This window comes from Bos indicus x Bos taurus, chromosome 27 (assembly GCF_003369695.1).
Source record: "Bos indicus x Bos taurus breed Angus x Brahman F1 hybrid chromosome 27, Bos_hybrid_MaternalHap_v2.0, whole genome shotgun sequence".
NCBI classification, from domain to species: Eukaryota; Metazoa; Chordata; class Mammalia; order Artiodactyla; family Bovidae; genus Bos; species Bos indicus x Bos taurus.
Genome location: NC_040102.1, coordinates 21,456,319 through 21,478,480, shown reverse-complemented (window position 1 = coordinate 21,478,480; position 22,162 = coordinate 21,456,319). Strand labels below are relative to the sequence as shown.

At 36.1% G+C, this 22,162-nt stretch overlaps 1 protein-coding gene across 1 annotated transcript in view; it reads right to left on the bottom strand.

Moving 5' to 3' along the window:
* The window catches only part of SGCZ (sarcoglycan zeta), a 1,115,594-nt gene that overhangs the window by 983,381 nt on the left and 110,051 nt on the right, over positions 1-22,162 (bottom strand). The window lies entirely within an intron of this gene.

The following is a 22,162-nucleotide window of genomic DNA, read 5'->3' as shown; positions in this document are numbered from 1 at the left end:
GAAACTCAAATAAAATTGAAACTAAAACATCGCATATCCTCCTTCACATGTTTTAAAGGACTTATTGGATACAGATAATTTTATTTTCAGTTCTTTGAAAAGTATTTGTAAGATGACATCTCTCTGGAGGTAGCTGAACCATCTGAATCACTTCCCCTTTTAGGGGAATACTAATATTCATTTTCCAGATGTAAAATGAATATGAAACATTTCAAAGAATCCTTCTGTTGTTAAGTCTCTAAGTCATGTCTGAATCTTTGCAACCCTATGGATGGTAGCCCACCAGGCTCCTTCTGTCCATGGGGTTTCCCAGGCAAGAATACTGGAGTGGGTTGCCATTTTCTTCTCCATAAAAAAATTTTTTTTTTTATGCAGACCATTCTTAAAGTCTTTAATGAATTTGTTACAATATTGTTTGTTTTCTATTTTGGTGTTGCAGTCATGAGGCATATGGGATCTTATCTCCCCAACCAGGAATCAAACCCTCACCCTCTGTATTGGAAGCCCAGAGTCTTAATCACTGGACCATCGGGGAGGTTCCCTTTCCTCACATTTCACCAATCTTTTGACTTGGGGGTAGCTGAGCATGTTAGATGCAGTTAGTTTCAGAAAACTGAAAAATCATGTAGATCATCTGAAATACCCTAGATTCAAAAAAAAAAAAAAAAGTGTGACTTGCTCAGTATCACCCAACTAAGTGGCAAAGTTACTTCTAAAACCCATGCTTCCTCCTCTTGACCCTAGTGGCTTATTTATAAAAGTGACTTGCTTTTAGAATGTGCATTTTATCTTATAAAGCATCAGATTGGAGTTTTCTATTAAATTCTGGTTTTGTCACTTTAGAAATGCTATACTGATTTTGAAGATCTCAAACATATCTATTTCTGAAATGTTTATCTGTTTCTCCTTTTCCCCCCAGTTTTTTAACATACCATTTACTTCTCTTTATAAAAATAATATAAATTTTAGTACTCAATAAAACTTGATTCACATCAACAAAGGAAGAAAACAACCTATGGAATGGGAAAAAAAATTTATAAACTATTCAGTTGGATTAGCGGTCAACCTTCAAGCTATTCAACAGTAAAAAAAAAAAAAAAAAATCCAATTTTAAAATTCAGGTGCAAAGAACCTGAACACACATTTTTTCCAAAGAAGACACATAAATGGTCAACAGGAACATGAGAAGATATTGAACATCACTAGCCATTAGGGAAATGCAAATTAAGCACCTGGGAGTATGTGTTGGAATGACCATCATCAAAAAGATGAGATAACAAAAGCTGCCAACAACATGGAGAAAAGCAAGCCCTTCTGTAATGCTGGCAGGACTGGAAGCTGGTACATCCACTATGGAAAACAGTACAAAGTTTCCTCCAAAAATTAAAAGCAGAATGTGACCCAGCAAGTCCACGTTTGGGAATACATACAAAGGAAATGATAACACTAACCCGAAAAGATATCAGTACCCCCATGTTCATAGCAGCATTATTATAATACATTATTATTATTACAGCCAAGACACAGAAACAATCTAAGTGGTATGTGTACACAGGCACACACACAAAGACAAATATAGCATGATCTCGCTTGTATGTGGAATCTAAACAAACAAAACAGAACACCAAACTCATAAAAAGATCAGATTTGTAGTTGCCAGAGGTAGTGGGGTGAGGGAGAAGGAGGAATTAGAGGAAGGTGGTAAAACTGTACAAACTCCAGTTATCAGATAAGGAAGTGCTAGGGGTGTAATGTACAACACGATGGCTGTGGTCAACACTGCTGTGTGACAGAAAGACGTTAAAAGAGTAGATCCAGGAGTTCTCATCACAAGGAGAATTTTTTTCCTCTTCTTTTTACTGTATCTTCATGAGATCATGTATGTTAACTAAACCTAGGGTGGCAATCATTTCACAGTACTGTACGTAAATCAAACCACCAGGCTGTACACCTTAAACTCATACAGTGATGTATATCATTACTTTTCAATAAAACTACTAGAAAACACTTCTGATTTAGTAAATTAATGAACAAAAGGCAGTACTTGTGTAGGCTTTATAGAACAACTGAGTACTTTAAATGAAACAGATGGGCCAAAACTCCGTGGAACCAAAATGTGAACAAATAAACAATTAGAGGGTCTTTCTGATCACGCGTGATTGCTTATATCTGAATACTGAAACTCTTCAATTGGAAATGAACCCCGTAGTGTGGTTTCCTCTTTTCTATATGCTTTTGAAATATGTGCTACACCATGTATATATTCACTAAGAGAACTAGGACTGTGTACTGTACATGAATCACCTATGATGAATTCTATTCTCAGTCTTCTTTACACTCTGTCATGACATAAATACAAAGTAACCAAATATAAATGTAAAATATCATAAAATACAAATCACTAGCATTGGAAATGAAAGAGTGGTCATTACTACTGACCCTATGGCACTAAAAATATGATCCAGGAATCCTATTAATAATTCTAGGCAACACAAATTTGATATTAAGATGAAACAGTCCAATTCTTTGAAAGGCACAGTCTACCAAAACTCACACATGGAGACACAGACAATTTGATTAAAAAATGGAATCAATAATTAAATAACTTTCCAAAACAGAAAGCAAGAGGCCCAGATGGTTTCACTGGTAAATTCTACAAAACATTTAAGGATGAAATAATACTAATTCCCCAAATCTGCCAAAAATATTAAAGAAGAAGAGGCACTTCCTAACTCATTATATGATGCCAGCATTACCATAATATTGATATCAAAACTAGACAAAGACATAACGAGAAAAGACAATTACCGATGAATATCTCTCCAAAAATCCTCAATGAAATATAGTAAATCAAATCCAACTATATATAAAAAACTATACACCAGAACCAAGTGAGATTTATTCCATTTATGCAAGGCTGCTTCAACATTAAATCAATTATATCATATAAACAGGCTAAAGAGAAAAAAATCAATTATTACATCAATAGATTCAGAAAAAGCATTTGGGAAAATTCAATACATATTCATGATAAAAATTTCCAGGAAACTGGGAATAAATGGAAATATCTCTGATGTAATAAAAGAATCTACAAAGAAAAGCTACAGGCAACATCATACCTAATGGTAAAACAAAAACAACATTAACAAACTAGATGTTTCCTTCAAGATCAGAAAAAAAAGACAGGGTATCCTCTCTTACTATCCTTATTCAACATTGTACTGGAAGTCTTAACTAAAAAATAAAATAAGAAAAGTGGATAAAAGGTATATAGATTGAGAAGGGAGAAATAAAATGATCTTTGATCTCAGATGACATGATTATCTACATGGAAAATCCCAAAGAACAGACAACAAAACCTCCTGGAATTGTTAAGTGACTATTGCAAGGTTGTAATTTATACAAACAAAATCAATTTATTTTCTATATTTCATCAAAAAAAATTGGATGATAAAATTTTAAACATAATGTTATTTACATTAGGACCCAAAATATACTTAGGTACAAACTTAACAGCAACAAGATATATAGATAGATATATACATCCATCCATGCATACATATGTGATAAATATGAGGAAAACTACAAAATGCTGATGAAAAAAATCAAATAAGCTCTAAATAAATGGAGAGCCATTTTATGTTCATGAGCAAAAAGACTCAATATTTTAATATTTCAATTACAAAATGATCTATAGATTCAACAGAATTCCCATCAAAATGTCAGCAAGTTGTACTTTTGGATGTCAACAAATTCAATATAACATTTACAGAGAAAGGCAAAAACTAAGAATATCCAACACAACACTAAACAGACACATTTGAAAAACTGATAATATCCAGCTTCAAGACTTACTATGAGACTGCATTAAGCAAACGAAGTGTAATACTAACGAAAGAATAGACAAATAGACTATCAGAATAGAACAGAGAGCCAAAGAATAGAGCTACATAAATAATGTTAATTGATATTTGACAGAAAAGCAAAGACAATTCAGTGGAGAAAGAAGTCATTTTAACAAATGGTGCTTAAATAATAGGACTGTTTAGTTGCTCAGTCCTGTCTGACTCTGTGACCCCGTGAATTGTAGCCCTCCAGGCTTCTCTGTCCATGGAATTTATCAGGCAAGAATACTGAAGTGGGTTGCCATTTCCTTCTCCAGGGGATCTTCCCCACCTAGGGATCAAACCCATGCCTTCTGCATTGGCAGGCAGATTCTTTACCACTGAGCCCCTGCTGCTGCTGCTCCTGCTTAGTCGCTTCAGTCGTGTCCGACTCTGTGCAACCCCATAGACAGCAGCGCATCAGGCTCCCCCATCCCTGGGATTCTCCAGGCAAGAACACTGGAGTGGGTTGCCATTTCCTTCTCCAATGCATGAAAGTGAAAAGTGAAAGTGAAGTCACTCAGTCATGTCCGACTCTTAGCGACCCCATGGACTGCAGCCTACCAGGCCCCTCCGTCCATGGGATTTTCCAGGCAAGAGTACTGGAGTGGGGTGCCATTGCCTTCTCCATTGAGCCCCTGGGAAAGCCCAAATTATGAGACAACCACATGCTAACCATTTAGAACTTACAAGTTTCACAAAAATTAATTTCAAATGGATTGCAGACCTAAAATTCAAGGCTACAAAATATAACACAAGAGAAAAATATATGTTTCTGTGATTTTGGCGATGACTTTGTAGATACAACACCAGAAGCATAATCCAATAAAAAAATTTTTAATTGAAATTTAAAACTTCTGCTCTATGAAAGACTGGGGGAAAACATTTTAAATTGCATATGTGATAAAGACTTTAATATATACAACTCAAACTGTCAAAACCTAAAAATAAGAAAACAACTCAATTCAAAAATGGGCAGAAGATCTGAAAAGACATCACCAAAGAAGATACGCAGATGGCAAATAAACATATGAAAATAAAGCTCTGTATCATATCATTAAGAAACTGAAAATTAAAAGTGAGATACCACTAAACATCTCTTCAAATAGCTAAAATCCAAAATACTGATAGCAAAATGACAGGGCGAATATAAAAGAATGTACACTTTGATCCACTGCTAGTGAATATGAAAATTGGTATAGCCATTTTGGAAAACTGTTTGACCATTTTATTCAAAGTTAAACATAGATTTACCAAGGAATCCAGAAACCACGCTCTTAGGAAGTGGCTAAAATGAGCTGAAAACTTATGTTCGTACAAAAACTCAGACAAGGATGTTTATAGCAGCTTTATGCATAATTTCCAAAACTTGGAAGCAACTAAGATGTCCTTCAGCAGGAATGGATAAACAAGCTGTGGTACATCCATTCTACCGAGTATTGTTCAGTGATAAAAGGAAATGAACTTGTCAGATTTTCTAAATCATAGGTATGAGCAATTTTTGTTGTTATTACTGTTATTAAAATACTACTAAATTGTCACCTGGTGGGCATTCTCTCCTCTATACCCTAACAGTATGGGAAAGTCTATTTCACTAAACTATTCCTAAGTGATTCTTGTCAATTTAAACAATCTTTTATAACCTGAAAGACTTTTTAATGGCCACTTTGGCTGTGAAAAGAAAGCAATTTTAAAGTTATTGACCACTTAAATTCCTTTTATATTACACAGCCTATCGTGTGACCTTGCCCATGTTTTCCTTACTTTTTACTATTTGCTATGTTCTATGTATATTAAGAAAATCAAGTATATTCCCAGTTTAATTTTTGCAGTTTTGATTCTGCCTATAATTTTTCCCCACTGAAGAAGTTTCTGATTATGGTCAAATTTATCAATCTTTAACCATAGCTTCTGAGCTTACAATGATTCATGAGAAGGCACACAGCACTCACACAGATACTGAATTTCACCAAAGTTATTTTCTATAATTCAGTGGTATCATCTTTTAAAAACCCTTAATTTACCTTTACAGTGGGACAATAGAATTCCAGCGTAACTTTTTGCCAGGAGACCTAGTCAGTTCTTCCCTAATAATTATTGAATAGCTCATCTTGTTCCCCATAGACTTAACCTGTGAAATTTGGTATTTATTTGAGGCAATTTCCCAACTAACTTGAATAGTTCCGGTTCAACTAATCTGCTTAAACCAACCTCAAACTGTTTATATTATTGTGAAATTGTAATATGTGTTAATATCTATGTGGTTATCCCCTTCATTACTCTTCTTCTTTAGATGTTACTTGGCAAATCTCACACACTTATTTTCCCACATAAACATTAGTAGCACTTGTCAATTTTATGAGAATTATTGATATTTTCAAATATATCATATGTATTTATAAGTTGATTTAGTGAGAACTGACATATTAACACTACTATTTCTATTAATACATATGGATGAGAAGTCTTCCCATTGTGTCAGATCTCATTTACATACTCTAGTTTAACTTTTAAATTCTCTCTTAAAGCCTTCTTCCACATTTATGTCCACATAGACTAAATTTTTCAGAGAATGCAATAGCAACCCACTCCAGTACTCTTACCTGGAAAATCCCATGGACAGAGGAGCCTGGTAGGCTGCAGTTCATGGGGTCGCTAAGAGTCAGACACAACTGAGCGACTTCACTTTCACTTTCATGCATTGGAGGAGGAAATGGCAATCCACTCCAGTGGACTCTTACCTGGAGAATCCCAGGGACGGGGGAGCCTGGTGGGCTGCTGTCTATGGGGTCGCACAGAGTCGGACACGACTGAAGCGACTTAGCAGTAGCAGCAGACTAAATGTTTATGCCTAGATAGTCTAAATATATTTGCTATTGTAAATAAAACCTTTCCATCCACTATATTTTATCACCTATACTAATTTTTATGTTTTCATCTTTTATAACTCACCACTTTATTCAATTCTCTTGCTATTTCCATTTGCAGTTATATTTCTTGATCTTTCTGTATATGGCAAATAATATGCAAATAATTCCAATAATTAAACACAGTCCCTAGTTTCTAACATTTTCTCCTCTAATTATGGTGTTCAGATTCCTAGTAATTTTTTTTCATAGTAATTTTCAGTAGTGATGGTGATAGTAGTCATCATTCTTATTACTGACTTCATTGAGAAATCTGCTTCACAGTTAATTATGAGATTGTTTGAGTCCCATATCAGAGGAAAGAAACTGTTCTCAATTTCTACTATATTCATATTTCTTATTAATTAAGGATTTTGTGTTGAATATTGCCAGATTAATTCCTGCATGTACTTAAAAAACAATTTTTTTCCTTTAACCTAACAATATAGCAGATTGTGTTGAAATATTACCCAATACAAATCTACACTTGCATTCCTAACATGAATACCCTTCATCACATGATCAGGATATAACATTTGTTAATGCACTACTAATTCTGAATCATATGTTTATGGTTTTAATAGATGTAAGTAAGATTAGTTTACTTAATTTTATGTGCAGTCTAAAGTTTTGTCATCATGTTATGCTAATTTACAAAAATATTCTAACACTTTAATGTTTTATCAGGCCTGGAACAATTTGAATAGAGCTGAAGTTCTCTTGACCAAACTCAGGAGACAGTGGAGGACAGAGGAGCCTGGCAGGCAGTCCAAGGGGTCGCAAAGAGCTGGACACAACTTAGAGACTGAGTAACAACAATGCCTCAAAGACTTTAGAAAATTTGTTTCTAAAACTATTGGCCTAGCACTTCTTTGAGGTTTACTCACTGAAAAAACTTCCTATTTCTTTCATGATCATAGATATCTTCTGAGATCAACTTTTGAGATTTATATTTTCTTAGATGTTATTTAGTTTATTCAGTTCTCATATTTAATAGACTCAGGCAAATTATATGTTTATAAGCCTTTGAATTTCCTCTATAGCTGTAATTACTTTGCCATCCTCATTTTTAATTTACACAGTCTGTTTTTATTAGATTTACTAGTAGTTTTTCTTCTCTTCCCACTCCACAAAAGAGCTTTTGATTTATTTATCAGTCCTACTACTTTCTATTCGATAATTCACTAATTTTTTCCTTTTGTTTTCATTGATTTATTCCTTTTGTTTTCTGTGGATTCAATTGGTTGCTCTTTCAATATCTTAATTTGAGTTATAATTAACTCTATTCAATTCTTTCTTAATTAGTAATATATGTGTTAAATATGTGGTTCTAAATTTTTTCATGGTATGGCATAATCAGAAAAATTATATTTTTATAGCTCATTTAGTACACTCCAGGCTCTTCACTATTCAACATCCTGCCAAGGTCTGGGGATGAAAAGAAATAAAATCTAAAGCATACCTAATATCCATTTGCTCCACAGCAGTTAGGAAACCTATTAATAAAACCAAATGGATCTTACACACATCCATATACTCAGTAAACAACCAATGAGAAAATGCACTAGGAGCTCAGAATACAAAACAGATGAGAAAAGGTTTCTCATTAATATTTAAAATAATGAAAGTATGTGCTCACCAATTTAGAATTGTCAAGTCGCTTAACTTCTAGTCCCAGAACTACACATATTGTTTGTGTGACCCATGTCTATGCCTCAGTGTTTTGAATTTTCACTGAAATAGAGATGAAAGAATAAATATAATATTTGAACATTAAAATGATGAATTCAAATTATCACTATTAACTTGCATTGAAAGGGCCTCTAATAATAGTATATACGTTTCTATGCTCTCTTGTGCATGCTCAATAAATAAATAATGGAATACATTTCCTATCTTGATGGAACCAAAAATAAGCCAGCTGACTGTTGTTGTTATATAGTCACAGATATAGATTGCCCTCAGTGAGTGAAAGAATCCTAAGTTATTGCATTGAGAAAACTATTGAAACAAAAGAGGAGAATCAGGCTTCGGTATTCTCCATTTGGAGATCTGATAGTCCTATAACAATTTTTACCAAGAAAGTTGAGAAAACCTGGCTAAAATTATTCATATTGGAAAGGACTTTTTTTTTGAGGCAGAAGTCACAGATTTTATTTTATTTTATTTTTATTTTATTTTTAAACTTTACAATATTGTATTGGTTTTGCCAAATATTGAAATGAATCCGCCACAGGTATACATGTGTTCCCCATCCTGAACCCTCCTCCCTCCTCCCTCCCCATACCATCCCTCTGGGTCATCCCAGTGCACCAGCCCCAAGCATCCAGTATCGTGCATCGAACCTGGACTGGCGACTTGTTTCATATATGATATTTCATATATGAAACTGGCGAATGTTTCAATGCCATTCTCCCAAATCATCCCACCCTCTCCCTCTCCCACAGAGTCCAAAAGACTGTTCTATACATCAGTGTCTCTTTTGCTGTCTCATATACAGGGTTATTGTTACCATCTTTCTAAATTCCATATATATGCGTTAGTATAGTGTATTGGTTAAAAAATCAAATAAAAAACTCCACAGAGATAACAGAGGCCTTACTCACCTAGCTGATAAAACCTTGAAGATTTTTCTTGATGTGGATAGGATGGTCACACAAAAAGCAAAACAGAGAGGATGATGTCTCCTACCTTGCAGAGCTTGCAGACGTATGAACCCATTATGCATGTGATTGCTTTTCATTCTCTGCTACTGAGTCATGAGGTGCAATTCACAATCAGCTTAGAAATCAAGTGAAATCTTTGTTTTGTGTATGACACTGGGGATGGGTTTTAAAAAATTTGAGAAGAAAGATCTACCAGACAGAGAAAGGGTACTTATTTTAAATGTAGATGGGGATAAAAGAAAAATCTTCATACTAGAAATGATCACAGACTAAGACTGCTGAGTATGCCTATTTGGAAATGAGGTACAGGAGATATAACTGCAGACAGGAGTAACATTGCAAGATGTCTATACCTTAAAAGCAATTTCATGATGTGTTAAATAAGAAAATTGGGAGCAGGTATACATTGATTAGAATGATGCAGTAGGACTCCCCTGGTGGCCCAGTGGATAAAACTCCCCGTTCGCAAGTCAAGGGGCCCAGGTTTGATCCCTGGTGAGGGAACTGGATCCCACATGATGCAACTAAGATGTGGCACAACCAAATAAATACATTAAAAAAAAAAAGATGTTGTTAAATGTGGGCAAAACTCCCACTGTTTCCCACATATCATCTAAGTACTCAGAGAGTTGTTGGGTAGATTAGCTGAATTACGTATGGAGCACTTGGGGCACATAATGAGTGCTGGGATCATGTTAGCCATTATTATTATTGTTGTTGATCTTAAAATTTTCAGCAACATTTTGGGAATAGTTGTGATTATTCTTACAGCAGCACTATAATTTAAATAGCCCATAGAAGCAATAAAGAAATCTTTTTATGGATAAAGTTTTGTTAAAATGTAACCAGGATAATAGAAACATATATGCATATTCTCTATCAATACATATTCAAAACATATTTTTAAAAATTGCAAATATGTTACAAAATGAAATAATCTTGAAAACAGACGTTATAATTTTCCACAGGGAATTTTACAAATAACATCAGTGTCTCGTGAGCACTGTTTCCTTCCATCTCTCTTCATCTCTCTTGAGGACACAGGGACATTTTCATGAGTTAATAATTTAGAGTCATTTTATGACTTTAAAAAAGTCTAGCATGAGCTGAGAAATCTAGAGGGGATTTATAAAACAAATGGCACATTAGAGAGAATACTGGATGGAGTTAAATTACTACTTTGACACGCAAGAATGTAATCTGTTATTTTGGCTGTGGGAGGGAGAGAGAAGGCAGACCAATTACATGAACTCTCAATTACTGCAGGACTCCAGAGTTGCTCCAAAAAGACTTCTACAGTGATAGTATTATCTGAAAAGTATTAAGGAGATACACTAAGCACTAGAGATTTTAGTGAAAAACAATGTAGGCTCATAAAAATTGTGTTCAAGATGATCATCGGGTAGCTCCTATAAGACCTATGGACAGGGATGACCCAGGTGAACACCGCATGAAAGTCAGTAATTAAAATACATTTACAGGACTTCCCTGGTGGTCCGATGGTTAAGACTTTGCCTTCCAATGCATAGGGTGGAGGTTTAATCCCTGGTTGGGGAGCTAAGATTCCACAGGCCTCAGGGCCAAAAAACCAAAGCATAACACAGAAGCAAAGTTTTAACAACTTCAATAAAGACTTTAAAAATGGACTACAACACAAAAATCTTTAAAAGAAATAAATAAAAATATGCACATGGTTTTTCTAGCAAGATAGCCAGAGAGCCTTCATTTACTGTTCATCACAGAATCATGGTCTTCTGGTCCACAGAGTGTAGGCCGTAGGTTTCCCCAAAGTGAAATTTAAGCAAAACAGGCATGTGGATCCCACTCCAAAGGATTCTGCTGCCCTGTTTGTCCCTGGACATAGTGAGCAAAGCGACATGTCATAAGCCATCACCTAGTGAGAAAGTTTTGCTATGGGTACTAAACCAGCCAGTCCCATGCTCTCCCTCTCTCTCTGTTAAGTAAGATTGTGTGTTAGTCACTCAGTTGTGTCTGACCCTTTGCGACCACATGGACCACAGCCTGCCAGGCTCCTCTGTCCATGGGATTCTCCAGGCAACAGTACTGGAGTGGGTTGCCATGCTCTCCTCTAGGGGATCTTCCCAATAGGGACTGAAACTGTGTCTTATGTCTCCTGCATTGGCAGACAGGTTCTTTACTACTAGCGCCAGCTGGGAAGCCCCTAAGTAACATTAGATTTTATAGGTGATCTTCAGTTTGTGATAGCTTAAAAACATGGCCTTGAAGTTATTTCACATTCTCTCAATTGAGACATAGACTACATATCCCCTCACTTTGACTCTCAGCTCTGTGTGATTGTTGTTCAGTAGCTAAGTTGTGCCCGACTCTTTGCAACCCCATGGACTGCAGTATGCCAAGCTCCTCTGTCCTTCACTGTCTCCTGGAGTTTGCTCAGATTCATGTCCATTGAGCTGGTGATGCTATCTAACCATCTCATCCTCTCCTGCCTTCTCCTTTTACCTTCAATTTTTCCCAGCTTCAGCTTCAGCATTGGTCCTTCCAATGAATATTCAGGGTTGCGTTCCTTTAGGATTGACTGGTTGGATCTCCTTGCTGTCCAAGGGACTCTCAAGAGTCTTCTCCAGCATCACAGTCTGAAAGCATCAATTCTTCAGCGCTCAGCCTTCTTTATGGTCCAACTCTCACATCCATACATGACTACTGGAAAAACCATAAGTCTGACTATACAGATCTTTGGTGGCAAAGTGATGCCTCTGCTTTTTAATAGGCTGTCAGCTCTGTGAGTCCTTGACAATTAGAATCAGTGGAAAATATATTCTGTAGCTCGGGAGCACAGACCAAAAGAAACAGGCAGTTTTATTTCCTTTTTCTTGTGCCACTTGCTCTTGAAACCCAGCCATCATGGCATGAAGAATTCCAAGCAGCTCCTTGGGGAGGAAATAAGGCTCTCAGCCCATAGTCTCAAGGGAGCTCTCGGATGACAGTAGCACCTGCTTCCCATGTAAACCATGTAAGGGACTCACCTCCTGGGTGGATCCTCCAGCTCACAGATGAGCTGCCCCAACTGATGCTGTGTGGAGCAGCAATGAGTTGTCCCTGACAAGTTCTGCCTTACTTGTGATTCATAAGCAAAATAAATCATTGCTCTCCTTTGATGCCATAAGTTTGGGCATCATTTGTTAAACAGCAAAACAAAAATGAAATGAGTTCTTACATGTGAAAGCTTTAATTTAACTCCATCTGAAAAATCTTACCAAATGTTCCTGTTCATCTATATATTCCACCACGTCTTCTCCCAAACAAACCAGATTTTCTCCCCCAAATCCTTAATTCAGCTAATGATAACAACTGGTCTGCCTTTGTACTTTGCTCTAAACTTCACTTATTTTCTCCTGTTTCACTCCTGCCCAATGGCTAGTCCATAATCAAATACAATACCCTTCTCCTGAAAATATTTCTGCCTTCAGTGTCTTCCTTCTCATAACTATTTTAATCACCCAAGTCCTATGCCCTGCACTTGACCTAGCACTGTGAGATATAAGTGTTATCAGTTGTATTCCCGTGCCCCTTTAAAATTCCTCATGTAGCCTGCTTAACAGTCACCTTCAAAGCATTGCTGAAAATTATACAAAGATTCCCATGAGCTCTTAAAGTCTAAACCTGTTAATCTGCTCTTCCATAATCTACCTCTAATCCATTTTCCCACCATATTTCACCCAGCTCTTGTATACTTTCCCCCAAATTTCAATCATCTTGCTCCATTATGGAGTTTACACTGCTCCTGATATCTGTCCAGAGAAGGCAATGGCACCCCACTCCACTACTCTTGCCTGGAAAATCCCATGGACAGAGGAGCCTGGTAGGCTGCAGTCCATGGGGTCGCTAAGAGTCAGACATGACTGAGCAACTTCACTTTCACTTTTCACTTTCTTGCATTGGAGAAGGCAATGGCACCCCACTCCAGTACTCTTGCTTGGAGAATCCCAGGGACAGGGGAGCCTGGTGGGCTTCCATCTATGGGGTCGCATAGAGTCCGACATGACTGAAGCGACTTAGCATTAGCATTGATATCTGTCTGTAAATCAGCCTTCTTTTTCATCCTTCTCCAGATGTTTGCCTCTGCATTCTTTAAGACTTTTTTTATGTGGACCATTTCTAGACTCTTTATTGAATTTGTTACAATACTGTTTCAGTTGTGTATGTTCTGTGTTTTGGGCCATGAGGCATGCGGGACCTTAGGTCCTTGACCAGGGATCAAACGGGCACCTCCTGCATTGGAAGGCGAAGTCTTAACCACATGACCACCAGGGAAGACGCTATAATCATTCTTTAACTGAGCACAAGATCTTTATAATTTTAAATGAGGATTTCTCTTTTCCTCCTTTTGCCCCTGAAATTAGAAAAATAAATTGCATTTCCTGATGAATTTGACATTTAATTTACTTATTTTGGTGTAAACTTCATCTAAAAGCTTGTAATATGTTATACACATGTGATATATAAATATATACATATATATCCTAATATATTATTTCTATTTTGGGCAATCAAGTTTCTGATTAAAATGCATGTCACTGGCTTATATCATTTTTTCAGTTAAAATTAGAAACAATCTTGGTCTGGATAGCCAATCTTTTGACTTATTATTATTATTGTTTTCTGTCTCACTGGTTACATGACCTCAAATTAATTTTCTTCCACGATCTTTAGTTTGCTTCAATCTAAAATCAAATTGTTGTATTAGATGTCTTCAGACTTTTTTTCACAGTCTGAAATCAGTAATATAAAAATTCAAGCTAATTTTCAAATAAAAATTTAGATAGTATTCTCTCTTTAGAAATGTATTCTGATTTATAAGATGATTCAGAAAGAATTTCCTTTACTTGCAAACCTCCCCAATATATTCAAATCACTATTTGAATAACAACAACAAAAATGTGATCACTTTTCAAAAACCTATCTATAGAGAGCTCTGCCTAATATTGAGCTTCCCTGGTGGCTCAGCAATAAAATATTCACCTGTGATACAGGAAACGTGAGCTGTATCCCTGGGTTGGGAAGATTCCCGGGAGGAGGAAATAGCAACCCACTCCAATATTCTTGCCTGAGAATTCCCATGGGCAGAGGAGTCTAGCAGGCTACAGTTTGTGGGGTTGGCAGAGTAGGACACGACTTAGTGACTAAACCACAGCCACCGCCACTACCTGCCTATTGTAGGAAATACGAAATAATCTTGACCAGACGCATGAAGTAAGAACAGCCACTAAAACCACACAGACATTCAGATCTGAGCCATACATTTATATGCAGTGTAGCCTCCCTGATTCTCAATCCCAGAATATGGATATTTATCTGTTCTATTTCTTAACTATCTCAAATCACCTATGTACAAATAGTAAAGAGACCTACATAGTCAAAACTATCAGAGAGTGTACTTAAACACTGAACATTTTATTCTACATCCATTGAACTGTTTCTCTGAGTTCAGCAATTAAAAAGGGAAAAAAAATTCTATTTCAAAACCATCAATAGAGACCATAAGTAGGCATAAATAAATGATTGCAAGCAAGGCTATAATACTATACTGTATTAGTTGTGATAAAATTGGCCATGGTAAGTAATCAATACATTCCAAAATCTAAGTGTCTGACAAGCTTGAAAAAGGAAAAGAGAAATGTTATTTCTGGTCACACACAGAAATGGTTGTGAATGGTTCAGCAGGGTCTTGCCTCCATCCAGTGATTTAGGGACCCAGGCGTCCCCCATCCTGTGGTGCTGTTATCTCTCCCCAAGGCTTACGAGGTATCATGGGCAGGGAAATCTGAGCATGGAGGAGGCAAAATACTGGCTTTTAAAGGCGGTGGCAGCAAGTGAAACACATGTGATTTCCAGTACATGTCATTGGCTAGAACTAATTACAGAGCCTCACCTAACTTCAAAGGGTCTCAGAAGTGGAACCTTCCTCTGAGATCATGACTAATAGGAAACTGGATATAGGCAAGCACTAATTGCTTGCTTGCTAAGTCACGTCAGTCGTGTGCGACCCCATAGATGGCAGCCCAACAGGCTCCTCTGTCCCTGGGATTCTCCAGGCAAGAACAGTGGAGTGGGTTGCCATTTCCTTCTCCAATGCATGAAAGTGGAAAGTGAAAGTGAAGTCACTCAGTCGTGCCTGACTCTTAGCGACCCCATGAACTGCAGCCTACCAGGCTCCTCCATCCATGGAGTTCTCCAGGCAAGAGTACTGGAGTAGGGTGTCATTGCCTTCTCTGAAAGATCTGGACTGGAAATGGTATGACTATTTACCCTGAAGGAAGTCTAGGGTTTTAGGACAAACATATCCACTTAGGATCTCTATATAAATTATTAATTATTTTTCAGGTTACACATTAGCTACAGATTTAATTTTTAAAAATGCCAGAGGTTTTCTACTCAAAATATACACTATGTTATCAAGGTTCACAGAAAGAAATATTTTCAGGGCTATTGCTAGATATCTAAGAACTATTAAATTTGCACATATAAACTCCATCTTAATTGCTCTGGATTCAGATGTTCTCTTGTTCAACTGTCTTTCAGGTCATTGTCACTGAATGATTGTTTTTTTAAGAAATTTAAAAACACAGAGCCTCCCCACATATTAAAAAAGTGTAAGAAGATTCATTGACAGATGAAATCATGATTTTTCTGATGAATGTAGTCATATTTACAAAGGTGTAAAATATTAAAGATAATTAAGAAAATCAGTGTAGAAAACAATGCCAGTCAGTCTACAAACAAGAATCTTTATAACAGGGATCAGTAAAGTTTTTCTGCAACAAACAGTAAATGTATTAAGCCATGTAGGGCATATGATCTTTATTATATTTACTTAATCTGGATCTTACAGCATGAAAACAATCCTAAATAATGTGTAAGTAAATAAGAGTGGCTATGTTCTGATAAAACATTATTAACAAAAAATGATACAGCCAGATTGGATTTGCAGGCAATAGTTTGCTAAGCCCTGAACCACAATCCTGAAATGATGCTAGATATTCTGCTTCTAATCATTTTAAAATGTTGCTCTAGGCCAAAAAATAGGAAATTAAATCAATAAGAAGCAGAAAACACACATTTGTTGTTATCTGCAATATCTGCCCATACTAAATTTCAAAATTAATCGAGATCAAATGCATTCTCATGTACTTTTTGTTCTGATTTGCATTGTATAAAGTAGTCCAATGATAACTGGGTAACAAAAAAACTTTAAATTATTACTTTAAATTCAAACATAGATTTCCTTCATACACAACATGCTCTAATAAGAAATGGGCAAATTTTTAGTATATTGAATAAAAATGGCTTTTAATCAGCTTAAAAATGTAAAATAGATTTTTCTCAAGGGTGTTTTGGCTGAGTGACAAGTCCTATTTTATTAAACCTCATTCAATTATTGCTTCTCAATAAAACAGGTATAAGAGAAGGCTGAAGATAAGAAAAAAAGTACATCACAAGAAATAAATATATGTAATAAAGTACTCATGGAAAGTGAAGAATAAGGGGAATGCATTCAACTTTACACAAATATCAGTGGGAACTGCTTACTTACCACCCCTCAAAGTATTTTTGTTGGTGTTTATCATTTTTCTCATTCCTAAAGTGTCAGAAAATTGTTACATAGTAGTTTTAAAACTGTAAGTAACTTAGTAATATATAAATACTGTCATCAAGCAATGTTATTATCCATTGTTCTAGAAATACAACTGCAATCACAGATATATGCTCTCTATACAACTATTGAATATAATTTTAGGGGTGTACATTGTATGAGTTTTCATCCAGATTGATAGTGCTAAGATAGTCGTGCTCATGAATTTTCATGTCATCACTCAATTTATCTAGTACAATAACAGTTATATCACTTCTAAAATTGTATTCCTTCAAATTATAACTCTGCAACAATTTACTGAAACTATTTTACTTATAAGCGTAAGTGTATTATTTGCTCCAAAGATGCTGGGCACTGATTACTTTATAAAGCAAATATTATCTTCATTCTAATCTCATTAATTTATAAATCAATCATAGCTCAATGGAAAGCCCAGAAGACAGAGTCAGAAGATGAGACTTTAAGCCCTGGGTCTGATATTTATTAGCTGTGTGATGTTAATCAGGTTATAGCTTCTCTGGTTTCTGTCTTATCATCTGTAAAATAGAGGAAGGGACATGTTCTTTAGCTACTTATCATTACTTTGCAAGGATTTTATAAGATATATACTTGTAAAGAAGTTATCTTATGTACTACAAAATTATGTACAAATATGAATTATTGTTATCAGTTTACTAATATCCCTTTTGGATAAGAAAAACCATTTACCAAATTAACCACTCAGTAAATAAATGACTGCCTTATCACATTCATAAGCAATAACATGTAACCAGTCTGCTGCACTTGAAGGCCAAGATCTCCACATGTCACAAATATTGGGTTGGCCAAAAAGTTCATTCATGTTTTCTGGTTATACTGTATAGATAAATCCAAACAAACTTTTTGGCCAATGCAATATATATATATTCTGTATATTAAACAAATACAAAATTCAATTATTACCTAAGTATACCTTAGGTAGTAATCAACATAATAAATGTGAATTTTATCCTTGGAGCAATATTTGTTTATACTAATATGCATATAGCTAATTGGAATGATTAAATCTATGTCAAATTATCATAAAAGATAAGAATTTCCTTATAGTTTGTCAGATATTCATGGAGCAGTTTGATATTCAGGGCATAAAAAAAAAAATCTTCAAACCTAATTGTACTATAGGTCTTATAAATTACAAACCAAGTCTTTATTTATAGAATTCAACACCTAAATCCCAAAAGCACTTAAGGTTTGATATTCGATCAACATAGTAGATCTTTTCTAATGATTTCCCATATTTCTGAAGAGGGCAGAGGAAGTGGTGAAAAGTCTCCAGGAGAATATTTTTATGTTTTTATATACCAAGAAGTTGTGGGGCTTTAAGCCCATCCTCGGTTTTAGTTGGATTCTCTGAGTTCTCCGCATGTGTTTTTAGAGAGTAAAGGAATTAAGGCTAGATAAACGGGTACCAGACAAACTAGGATCCCCAGTATCAGCCTCCACTGCTGAGAAGAAGCACACCCCTGTCCAGTCATTTCTTTTCTCCATCTCTCTAGGGAGCCAGTTTAGGTAAACCTCTCTGCCTGCTCCTATGTATGAAAGATACAAAGACATCAAATACAAGCCATTTGAGTGGGAGATTTAAGGAGTCTCTTTTTCCCCTAATGTAGTTAATAGGTCAATCAAAAGTAAGGTTGAGAATCACTCTAATGGGAATAAAAAAATCTCTATTCTGTCCAATCTGTGATATATTAGAAAAAAATTTTAAAGGCACCCTAGGAAACCAAGCTTCCCATGTTATGAACAGGTTATTATCCCCACGCGACAGCCCTGCAGATCATCTCCAAATAGTTAGAAATACCTGCCTTTAAGTAATAAGAGGTCTGCAGCTATGATACAGGCTTTTTAAAGGGGTATAGATATGTTCCAGGTGAAATCCTGTACATTATACAGAGAAAAGTCTCTGAGATTTTACTCTTAATGTGGGTTTTCTAAATTACAAAGTGGACATTTTCTCCCAGTTCACAACTATTTGAGGATTAGCACTCTGTTGGAAAATTACACTAGGCAATGAATTATGATTGGATTTTTTCAGAAGTACATCTTATTATGTGTTAGTTCTTCCTCTCTTTTAAGGACGTAATGAAACATTTGTTAACGCTCAAAATAGAGCACGGCAGATAGAAATATCAATGAACTATGCAAATATTTATGGTAGCAAACAGCTTAAAATAGCAAATAATTCCTATTTTAAAAATCTTATTTTTTCTATGATAGAGTGTCCATGCATGATAAAATTGGGTCAGAGTATTTTTAGGTTAGATGACAGCTCAATTCCCCTCCCAACTTGCTCTGTTTTTAGTGACACAGCTCCTTTCACATTTTTGTGAGGTGCATTTTATCCTGCACAGAAGTTTCTTCTTTTCTTATCCTTCATTTTAGCTTCTTCACTTACCTGTCAATGTCATGCTTTACTCTTCTGGCCCTGGGTATGTGCTTAGTCTTGTCCAACTCTTGGCAACCCCATGGACTGTAGCTCGCCAGCCTCCTCTGTCCATGGAATTCTCCAGGCAAGCATAGTGGAGTGGGTTGCCATTTCCTGCTCCAGGGCATCTTCCTAAGCCATGGATTGAACCCGCATCTCTTGTGTCTCCTGTACCAGCAGGCAGATTCCTGGCCTTAACACCTCTCAGTTCTGCTTTTATATTTTCCAACAATGCTCCACTGATACTAACAAAGAGTTGTGAAATAAATATAAAATGAGATCTTGTGGATTTAAAAATTACTATGGTTTTGTTATAGGAGATCACATTTGAAAAAAAATTTGTAAATTGTGAGAAAATCAGATGTAATTACAATATAATTGTGCTTTCTTTCATGAGACTCTTTAGATATTTTCTATCAAAATCTTATATGTATTGAGGCACTTTACTGGTGGCCCAGTGGATAAGAGTCCATGCTCCCAATGTAGGGGGCATGGGTTCGATCCCTGGTCAAGAAACTAAGATCCCACATGGTTAAAAAAAAAAATTTATATGTATAATTTTTAACCCCAACACTATCAAGTATATCTCAGTTCAAGGCTGTATTTCCCCCAGTATTCCAACTAGATTTGTTGATTAGTTTAAGTGGTTAATAGCTACAGTTCCCAAGGACTTTTCTTTTAAAGTGGTACTAACTTTCAGATTAAATACAGAAAAGAAAGCTTATCTTTCCTTTTCAACTTACCAGATGTTACAGTCACTGCAGTGATAATGTTAGCAATCTGGTATTAAGGTTTAGAAATCTCTTCTTGTGATGTAATAGATAGGGGCTTCTATAAAGACTTCATTATACCTCCTGAGAAAGGAAATTGACATGCTAGGCTCATCACCAGTCTTTTGGTCTACCTCACAAAACTGTTATCTCTTTCATTTCTACTAGATAGCAACAAAATGTTCAAAGAAGGGTTTTGTTGATTTTCCCAATTCTCTCAAACTTTGCAATATTAAATCACTGTCCTATTTGCATATGAATACCTTATAACAGTATTTCTTTTTAAAGATACTGGGGTAGCAATCAGCCCTGGGAATTAATCCAAATAACAGCCTCTGAAGATGGCCTTCTTTAGTATCTAATCAAAAGCATCAATGCCATGACAGAGCCCTGCTGGGAATCCTGTCAGATTTCATTTATCTGAACACACTGGATAAGTGAGCCAGTGGATAAGTGGTTTCAAATAACCGGTTTCCCTGATTTTTCATTGGGTTGCCACAATGATTTTGTAATGAGACTATAAACTGGTTACTAAGTATTTATGCTGAATGCATGATGGAATTTTATTTTACCCTTATTTGGTTACTTTGAGCCATCTTCCCAAAGCACTGTTTGAAGGTATATTTCATAGCTTTACAGACCAGTATTGTTAAAAAAAATCTCCATTCACCCCAGTTATACTTACCAAAACCACTCACCCCCTTCTCAGATCTTTTCAGTTTCTTCTAATAAACTACGACAAATGACATTCCTTTTAGACATAGATCCTGCATTGGCTCTAGGAACAGAACCTTTAACACATTACAGAAAACTTCTCATTTGAGCCTCAAAGGTTACAAAATGTGGCAAATAAATTATTCTCCCCGGCACCAAGAAGATGCTCTGAGCAGTCACTAAGCACACACAAGGCAACAGGTCTGGGCAAAAAGCTCCACCCCTAAGATAATTGCATTAATCTAGGTTTTAGAGTACAACACAAATCCATGAACCAACCAATGAATGAATCTATACATATAATAATGACGTGGGAATTTATGATACAGGAAATAAACACATAAAGGTTTAACAAAGACATCATGCTGGAGTAATTTAGAAAACTTCACTCTAACCTGAAGTAGGGCTTTGGGCCCTAAATAGTAGATAGGTTGGCAGGATTCATGAATGGTAATCATTTCAAGCAAGAAAACAAAATCCAATAAGCAAAGTTTCAAAAATGGTGCTACTGTGGTGTCCTAAATGGGAGGGAAATCCCAAAGGGAGGGTATAGCTGTGTATGTATGGCTGATTCATTTTGCTATGCAGTAGGGGCTAACACAGGGCTTCCCTGGTACCTCCTTTGGCAAAGAATCCTCCTGCAATGCAGGAGACCCCAGTTCTATTCCCGGGTCGGGAAGATCCCCTGGAGAAGGGATAGACTACCCGCGTTAGTATTCTTGGGCTTCCATGGTGGCTCAGACAGTAAAGAATCCGTCTGCAATGCAGGAGACCTGGACTCAATCCCTGCATTGGGAAGATCCCTTGGAGGAGGGCATGGCAGCCCACTCCAGGATTCTTGCCTGGAGAATCTCCATGGACAAAGGAGCTTGACGGGCTACAGTCCATGTGGTCACAAAGAATCGGATACAAGCGACTAAGTACAGCACAGAAGCTAATTCAACATTGTAAAGCAACTATACTGCAATAAAAATTAATAAAAAATGATGACACTAGTGTGGGGGAAGAAGAAAATATATCCTAGAGAAATAAAAACAAAACTCCTGACCTGAAAAGGGGCTTTCTTTCCAACAGCTATAGAAAATAAAGGTCAATTGGATATGTAAGAATTTTACAGAACTTGCT